This window comes from Rosa chinensis, chromosome 6 (assembly GCF_002994745.2).
Source record: "Rosa chinensis cultivar Old Blush chromosome 6, RchiOBHm-V2, whole genome shotgun sequence".
In the NCBI taxonomy this organism is placed as follows: Eukaryota; Viridiplantae; Streptophyta; class Magnoliopsida; order Rosales; family Rosaceae; genus Rosa; species Rosa chinensis.
The window spans coordinates 16508274-16516431 of NC_037093.1; the positions used below are offsets into that span (position 1 = coordinate 16508274).

Genomic DNA, 8158 nt, shown 5'->3' on the forward strand with positions numbered 1-8158 from the left:
TCTAACGCCTCTTCTCAGGATTGCATTTTGATTCGGAATATATTAAATGTCTATGAGAAAGCTTCGGGGCAAAAGATTAACCTACAAAAGAGTAGTGTGGTATTTAGTGGGAGTGTACCATCCCATATGCGGCAATCATTGGCTGACATTCTAGACGTTCAGGTAGTGGACCAGCATGAGAAGTATCTTGGCATTCCTACTCTGGTAGGTAGATCGAAAGCTGATACTTTTGCTTATATCAAAGATAATTTGTCAAAGAAGCTTACCGGTTGGCGTACCAAATTATTAAGTGCATATGGTAAGGAGATTCTGATAAAAGTCATGGCACAGGCTATGCCCTTATACACTATGAATTGCTACCTTCTACCGCAGAATTTGATTCATGAACTCCACCAACTTTGTGCCCAATTTTGGTGGGGGAGTACAGAAGATAAAAAAGCTATGCATTGGAGAGCTTGGGATGAGTTATGTAAACCTAAAGTGATGGGTGGAATGGGATTTCGTCATCTGTTTGCTTTTAACCTGGCTATGTTAGCTAAACAAGGATGGCGTCTAATTCAAAATCTTGAGTCTTTGGTTGGTAGGCTGTTGAAGGCAATCTATTTTCCCCATTGTAATTTTTGGGACGCAGAGGTTGGTTCAGCTCCATCCTATGCTTGGCGGAGCATTCTGAATGGTAGACATGTTCTGCAGGCCGGTATTCGGCGTCATATTGGGGATGGTAAGTCCACCAATGTGTGGACTGATCCTTGGTTGATAGGTGAGGATTTGACTTCTTTCTATACTCCTAGAATTAATATGGTTTTAGACTTTATTTTATCTCCAGGTGTTTGGAACCAGGCTTTACTACAGGAGCTATTCCCATTACATATTACACACAAGATCTTGGCTCTTCCGCTTAGTAACCGTATTCATGATGATCGGTGGATTTGGTCTGGTGATAAGAAGGGAGGCTTCACCGTCAAATCCGCCTACCATATAGCATGGGATAGAGTCTTGGGTGAGAATTCTGGCACGCCTAACCCTAGTGCCGAGTTTTGGAACCGGATTTGGCAAGCCTCGGTCCCAGGGAAGGTTAAAATCTGTGTGTGGAAGGCAGCGTCCAATATTCTTCCATCTCGGAGTCGGCTAAGTGAAAGGGGTATAGACATTGATACCCACTGCCCATTCTGCGACGAAGAAATTGAGTCCCCTCTGCATGCATTAAGAGATTGCTCCCATGCAAGCTCATTTCTTCAATTGGGAAATATTCCCAATGTCCCCTCTTCTGCAAGTGTGATTGATTGGTTAGTAGCTTCTTATTCTCAGTCCCCTACTACCTTTGCTACTTTGTTGATGGTGATTTGGGCAACTTGGCGTAATCGAAATGCGAATGTATGGGGAGATGAAGCTAAGTTAGCTTCGGAAGTTGTGCCACTTACTTTAGGATGGTGGGAGGAATTTAAGGTTGCTCATTCTTCTTCTCGCCTTGCATCTCCAATACAAAATGTTAGATGGAAGAAGCCCCCTATAGGTATGATCAAACTAAATGTGGATTCGGCTTTTAGCAATGTGGGTGGGAGTGTTGGTGTTGGGGGTGTGTTTCGAGACTTTGAAGGCTCTTGTTTGGGAGGTTTTCGCCACACACTTCCTGCAGCTTCTTCCGCTCGGCATGCGGAACTGGTAGCGCTGCTGGTGGGCGTCCAGCTAGCTATCTCTCATCAATTTGTCCCTCTGATAGTGGAAACTGATTGTCTAGACTTGGTACAAGCTGTGGCGCATGATTCCCTTGATCATTCGGAGCTGGGCTACCTCTTAAGTGACCTTCGCAAGGCCCTGCAGCTAGCATCCTTTGCGCAGGTTCACCATGTGCGCCGTGCAGCAAACATAGTGGCTCATACTTTAGCACAAGATGCTAAAAATGCTCAGTTTTTTATGCAGCTCTTTACTGTACCTCCTCCAAATGTGGTGGAGTTTATATCCATTGATTGTAATGACTTGTAAGTCAATGAAATCTATTTCATTTCCCTCAAAAAAAAAAAAAAAGGTACTCAATTTCCAAGTTTCAACAAAAAATAAAGCATCACGGACTCAGGAAAATCAGAGGAACTCATGCATTTTGTTGCATTTTATAATTTATTCAACCAAATTGAAGCTATGACGGATGATGGAAAAACTTCTTCCTCTTCCTCTTCCTCTTCTTCTAACTATGATGTCTCTCTCTCTCTCTCTCCATCTTCTTTCGAAACATGACAAGCTCCCAAATCTGAAAGAACATAGCTTCTGAAGGTCTTAGCCAATTACACAGACAGGAGATAAGAGAGCTGTTGTGGCAGAAAGAGGATTCAACCGCCCTTACGCCAAGGTAGCTGTCACAAACCTGATCCAGTAAAAGAACACTTTCCCAGCCTTTTTCTTGTTCTACATTTTTCTAAGAAGAGAAACTTCTAGGTGATACATCTAATCTTGTAAATGTCTAATACAACTGCAAACACAAATAAACAGGTGTAAAAAGCCAGAAACTATCTCCCTACTTCATCAAATAACCCATATAGAACATTGTCACATTGGTACATTATCATTCTGTTTCTTTCCCTCTTGATAATTTAGCAAGTAATTAAATATTCTTTCCATAGATGATAATATCATGATGTCATGTAGAGTCAAAAACATATTGATTCATAATTATTTGTAAACCAAAAGCAATAAATTGCCCTCGAACATGAAAATACATAATGATTAAGCATAGGAACCACATGTTTACAGCATCGGAGTTTTACTGCCGGACATTGTGAGTAGCAAAAAGAACAGTGTCTTTGCTTCATCTACATATCTCAGCCTTATTTAGCACGTAAGTTATGAAAGGTATATCAGATCAGGATTCAATTTCAATTAGAACAGAGAGACCCACAGCTTTGCATCAAAACTTTAAATGATTACAGGCCTGGGATTTGGTGGGAAAAAGATGAGAGCCATGAGCTAGAAGACACATCGTTGGACTCAATATGGTTAGAAGAGTGGAGATACTACGAGGTCAAAGGGCACATCAGAGCTTAAATTAGAGAAAAGAATTGGTTTACTTTATCCATTGCATGCATAATTCTAATGCAAAGCTGCAGAACACATAAAGCTCTTGCAGATTAATCATTCTTCTGCTCAAATGATACAGTGAAATATGCTGATCGATTAACAAAAGATGCACAACTCTATTTCTATACAATTTCATTTTTGATGTGTCGTTGTTGGAAGTGATAAACTCTTTGGGACTAAATATTGCCTCTTACATGCATTGCAAGTTCTCAATATATTTTCAAATGTTCTATATATGTTCAGTGATGACGCCAATTTGTCTTATTTCTACACCTTAATTGTGAACTTAAAAGAAAAATGGTCCAAAAGGAATAGCAAATATGCAGCTATAAGCAATCTGAAGCAAATATGCGACTGCTGGAGATTGAGCAGAAATTATGTGCAAATGGAAGAAGAAGATCACGAAAAAGAATAATGAGGAGGTATTGGGGTGTCATTGTTTTACTGTTGATGTGTTTGTGGATTGGTTTAGTGAGAGAGAGTACGGTACTAAGGTGGAGAAGTTGAACATAAGGTGAAGAAGGGGGGAGGGTATATATTAGTGCATAGTTGGGTGAAAGGGAGTCATTTTAAGGTGGAAAGACCATGTCATTGAGAACACAATAGTATAACTCTTTCTTGGCAAGTAAGAGGAATAGAGAGGTAGGGAGTTCTGCTTGGCAGGGAAGGAAAATAGAAGGATATGGAAATGAAGTCAGTGGGGTATGAGTGGGAGAATGATGGTTATGATTAAAGTGTATTGCTTATTGCTTGGTGCAAACTTTACAGAAGAAGGCTTGTAATTCAAGTCCTCATAATATAGGCAGTTACTGTACGAGCAATTTCTGCCATACTTTGATTTTATGAGACCCTCTGATATAACATCTCAACAGAAAAGAAATTATGCCTAGCTACCATAACATTTCAAGGCCAACTGTAAATTTCAGATAATCTCCATGTAAATCAATCAAAATCATATGGATGTGCTTAATATTGTAATTAGAAGTACCTCCATTCCAGAATGAAATGGGGCTGTGATCATTAACTCTACAATTATCCAATTACACATGACAACATCCAACTCAACGTAGAAAAAATTATGAAATAGAATTGGAAAACACAAATTGGAAATCAAATAATCACCTTGTAGAGAATGGATGCTTATCAGCTTGATAAATTTGAAGCTAGTTGTGGCTGTGGAGGCGGAGGTTGCAAATCCCTAGATGGGTTTTTCTGCTGAGATAGCATAACAGGAAGATTGTAATGGAAGATTGCCTCTGACATATTCTCTGAAGATGAAAGATGATATAATTTTTATATTGCTTTTCTTTACTCATGATTTAATTTTTATATTGCTCAAATTACTTTGGTAAAACAAGATCTTATATGAGATAAACAGTGTTAAGAAATTACCAACTGAAAGAATTCCTCCCACGAAAAGCAAGATACCCCTAGATCTTCTGTCTTTGGGTGCTAGAAACATTTGTGAAGCTGACAATTGCTGAACAACACAGATGTATACCTTAGATACAATCCTAACAACTTGGACCTCGAATTTCAAGTATCTAAGGAAATAGTATATGACCTACCTTTTATATGCGCAGAACAGTTTGGAAAGCATGATCAAATCTGCAGAAAGAATTACTACCCAAGGATCTTAGAAAACATGAAAGGAGAGGGGAATAAATTTTATATAAATGGAGTACCACAATAGGAAGAAACCAATATAACAATCAAAGGGTCAAAATATACAAGGCAAGTTGGTCTTTGTATTTAATTATATCATGTTTACTACAACAAAATTGGATTGTGAAGGTTCTCGGATATAATACATCACTGGCTTCAAAAATATATCTAGTTATGATAATGACATAATAGTTTGGAAAATAACTCACAGCAGGGATTTTGTTATCTTGAACAAAAGCTATTGAAACTTCAGCGTGGTTGATGATGAACTCAACTGCATTAGCACCTGCAACATAAGCAAGAAAAATCGGTCAAATAAATTTCAAGATAAACTGAAAATGCACAGTCCAATATTCTCCCTGAACCCACCACAAGTTAACTCCTATAGAATTGAAACACTGTTTGGCAAGTTTGGTCGCGACTGAACTTTCTTTGTGGCTAGCTTTCAAACTTAAAGTTGTAGCCGAGAATTCGATAGGCAACTACCAAGCATTGAGTAGCCAGCCACTGAGTTCGATTGACAACTACCAAGCATAAGATAAATCAACACACTATTTGTCAAAGATGTGTTCAAGTGCAGCATCATCCAAGGCATATATTGAAGCCAAATTAAATTTATTCCAAGAGGTTGCAGCAAGAAATTTTGAGGAGGTGCCGACGTAGGAAAGCAAAAGAAGAAGGATGTTGATTTGTGGTCTTCCAACGATGAATGCTTAATTAATCATGCCTTCCCTTTGTGCGAAGTGTGCTGGAGTGTGATGATACCACAAAGAAGAGAAGACAAAAGGAAGCAAAATTAATAAAAGCTAGTTTTGTTTCTTTGCAAATAAAAGAGGGAAGCTTTTACATTCAGACCAAAAGCACCAAAACAAAAGCAATATTGGAGTCCAGAGGCTTTGATGAAATGCGAAGTGCTTTCCCTTCAATGGCACCTGCAAAGAAAAACCAAGAACCAAGCTTTGAGTGTGATCGCCTTTTTTTACTATTGAAGAACAGTAACGCGCACCACTTGTTCGATGAAATCCGGCAGCAAATTCGGACACCCAGAGTGAAGAAGGACGCAACTAAGCCACGGGGGATCTTTTCAGTTTTGGGCCTCCGACAAACTTTTCTCGGGTGTCCTTGCCAAATTTGGGCTTTTGCTGCGGCTGTCCATTTTAAAATCTGGTGCCCGAGAACAAAAAAAGTGTGGTGCATGTCTCCGGGTTTTAGATAAGAAAATTGAGACTTGGAGTTTCACTAGGTACATTGAGGGTTTCCATATCAAATTTGAGGCTGAGAAAACTCTATGGATTGAGGAACATGACTCGCAAGGAAACAGAAAAGAAGCCCACTTCAAAATTTGGGCCTATTTGAAGAGTTCAGCGAAATGGCTGTCCAAATCAAAATACCAGAGCTTTGGTTTCCTAAAAACAAAAAAACAAAAAAATTCGAAACTTAAATTGAAAATCCTTTTGGTGCAAAACCAAGAAATTCCAAATACCTAAAAATAACTTTGAACTACAAAGGTTTGATCCATTCACAGGGTATGTAGGCAATCTGAGTTTATATATAGATGCATCCACAACTTAAACCGAATCACTAGTTCTTTCAAAATCAAATTCAGCCAAATACCAAACCAAAATATTTCGACAGGTCATCTATCTATCAAAACCCCAAAGCAACAAACTCTGGAACTATGAGTGGCTTGATCTCTCCCAGGGTACGTAGGTAACCTTAGGCCTCATCAACGGGTCGGGCCAGGCATTTATAGCAGGCTTGGGCCGGGCCTTACTATATTTTTAAATAGTAGCGGGTCGGGCAAGGCCAGGCTTTATTGTGAATCGAATTATCCAAGCCCGTCCATATAAAGCGGACCTTGCGGCCTTTTTCGGGCTTTTGTGGGCCGAGCCTTGCCGGCCTTGTAGGCTTTATTTACAAATAAATCTTTAAATATACTAATTTTTTTATAAATTTATATTTATATATCAAGGTTCTAAAAAACATAAGCGCTAGTCGGGCGGTGATCCAAGGACTAGCGCCTAGGGGCCTAGGTGGGGACCAGGTGGTTTTTAATTTTTAATTTTAATATTATTTTTATGACATAATTATATAAATAAAAATATTTAAAGCTCACAATTAATTGAGAATAAATAGAGAAAAAATGTTTTAAAATTTAGCAATCATACTCATTAGCCAAAAGAAACAATCATACTTATTAATTAAAAATAAATCGGGTAGGTATGAATCTAACAATCTGTTAGTCAACCACCTCCCAGACCCAATATTAATTCCAGGACCCAATATTGATAAAGCCCAAAGATTAAGCTCTATCTTATCTCTTTGACCAAAAAAATAATAAAAAATGCTCTATCTTATCTCATCTGTTAGTTGTACAGGAGAGAAGAAGAGACACTTTCAAATTCGAAGTCATTTGTTGCAACAGCAGCGTCGTATCATCATCATCATCACAATCATGGCACTCATATCCCGCATTACCTTACTCTCTTTCTTTTCTTCTCTCTCATTCTCGCTCACTCTGATCTCAAAGACCCAGATGTTATCGTCGAAGACTCCTCACTCCCCGTGACCACCAGCCATCCATCACCACGATTGCCACCTCTCAACCCAATCCGGTCTCAAATCCCAGAGAAATTGAGGTGAGGGATGGACTTATGTGCGGCCATATAGCCTTCGTAGAGAGGAAAAGCGGAGGTGGAAGAAAGATGCGAGGTTGAATATAGTTCAGATCTTAGCGCCCAGCCCCAATCTGGATCCGCCTAACCCACCTAGGCTCCACCCAGCCAGCCTAGGCGGACGCCTAGCAGCCCGACGCCTAAGGCAAACAATCAGGGAAAAATCCGAACGGCACCTTCACGGGGCCGATTTTTAGAACATTGTTATATATCATACACTCCAAATAGCAACATCTATCAATTCAAAGAAAATAAAAAAACTAAATGTTGGATATGATCATTACAATAAATTATGAGTGTGGTAAAAAATTTAACCAATTTCACCATATTTTAGAATCCGATCGAATTGGTCAACCTTCGTCACTTCTATGTCTTCTTGGTTGATCGATGGCATAACAACCGCGAAACATGCTTATTTTTCTACATCAGTCTATAAATATTTCATCGATGGATATGCGTTGACATAAGATAAAAATTTCAATTTTAATTATAAAGACGTTGAAGTATACCAATTTGCCTCCTAAAGTTGTACGACTTATAAGTTGCATTTAAATTGTTGTGGTTCACTCTAAAGCAACCATGAAGTGGAAAATGAATTTTGAGAAACCAACCGCTTGATAGAGAGATTGTAATGCTTTATGGTGGTTGTAAAAAATCCAGCCTATTTGGTTCTCGTTTCGAATTCAATCAACTAGGTCAAACTTAGTTACTCTTATAAACCTGTATTTATATATCATGCACTTCAAAGA

The 8158-nt window shown here is 38.8% G+C and overlaps 1 long non-coding RNA gene across 2 annotated transcripts; it reads right to left on the bottom strand.

Annotated features, from left to right (window-relative positions):
• Window positions 1-4230: 4230 nt before the first annotated feature.
• Window positions 4231-5742, bottom strand: LOC112174686. Of its 2 annotated transcripts, XR_005801484.1 has the most exons (6): window positions 5590-5742; window positions 5104-5482; window positions 4944-5020; window positions 4638-4692; window positions 4462-4549; window positions 4231-4284 (listed from the first exon to the last, which is right to left on the bottom strand). It is a non-coding gene; the product is annotated as an uncharacterized LOC112174686 (long non-coding RNA). The 2 variants fall into 2 exon arrangements; XR_005801483.1 differs by lacking the exons at window positions 5104-5482; window positions 5590-5742 and having other exon boundaries at window positions 4638-4677; window positions 4944-5094.
• Window positions 5743-8158: the final 2416 nt, after the last annotated feature.